The sequence below is a fragment of the Octodon degus genome, unplaced genomic scaffold, assembly GCF_000260255.1.
Source record: "Octodon degus isolate 3935 unplaced genomic scaffold, OctDeg1.0 scaffold00005, whole genome shotgun sequence".
Classification (NCBI taxonomy): Eukaryota; Metazoa; Chordata; class Mammalia; order Rodentia; family Octodontidae; genus Octodon; species Octodon degus.
In genome coordinates, this window is record NW_004524581.1 from 26,463,736 (window position 1) to 26,464,836 (window position 1,101).

Below are 1,101 nucleotides of genomic sequence, written 5' to 3' on the forward strand. Positions count from 1 at the left end.
AGCCAAAATTGATGTCACTCATGTAGCTGTGCTACCATCCGGATCAATGTTACCTAAGCGACTAGCAATTTGGTTGTTTGATCATAATTTTGACCCACGTTGTACCTGCCTAATTTTGCTCTATAAATTTCCTTTTTTTTTTTTTTGCGGAACCAGGGATTGAACTCAGATCCTTGCGTTTGCCAGTCAAGCGCTTATCCTACTGAGCCATCTCCCCGGCCCCTATAAATTTCTTTAAAAAAAAAAAAATTAGGGGCTGGGGAGATGGCTCAGTAGACTAAGCGCTTGCCTGGCAAGTGCAAGGTCCCGAGTTCAATCCCCGGTCCGCAAAACAAAACAAAACAAAACAACCAACAAACAAAACACACACACACACCACACCAAACTTGAGCAAGAAGATTGCAGATTCAAAGCCAGTCAGGGCAATTTAGGTAGATCCTGTGCTTGTTTTGAGACAGTTTCACTGTACCACACCAACCTTAGACCCTGTTATTTTTAAGACCAAGGATATAATCCACAGCTCCCTGGGTTCAACGCCCAGTACCGGGGTGAAAAAAGCAAGCAGCCTGGGGGTGGCCCTCACTGGAAAGGTGGAAACACAAGTGACGGTGCAAAGCGCCAGATGCAGAAGGGTCGGACCTGGGCGGGCTGAACCCGGGAGGGGAAGCTGGTGGACAGAGGGCCGGGGTCCAGGTGAACAAGGGGATCAGCTCGGCCGGCATTCGGCATTCCAGGCCTGGGATCGAGGCCACATCACTCCTCGCTGGCTGTCGCGCGCCCCCGTCACGCCACGGAAGTTTCTTTTCCCTTTCTACCAAAAGGGACTGATTGCTGTCTGCCCTTCCCGGGGCATCTCCGAGTCGTCGGTGCGCGCCAACAAAGGGTGCGCTGTGCCCTTTCCTCGGATAAACGCCTCAGAGGTGCCGTCTGGCCCCCTCTAAGAGCAGCATCCCTTGAGTTCAATCCCCGGTACAAAAAAAAAAAAAAAAAAAAAAAAAAAAAAGAACAGCATCCCTGCAGAAGTGGGGCAAAACCCTGAAATCACTCGCGGCCCGGCTGTGACGGGCCCTGCTTTTCAGGGGCAGGAACTGGGCAAGCGGG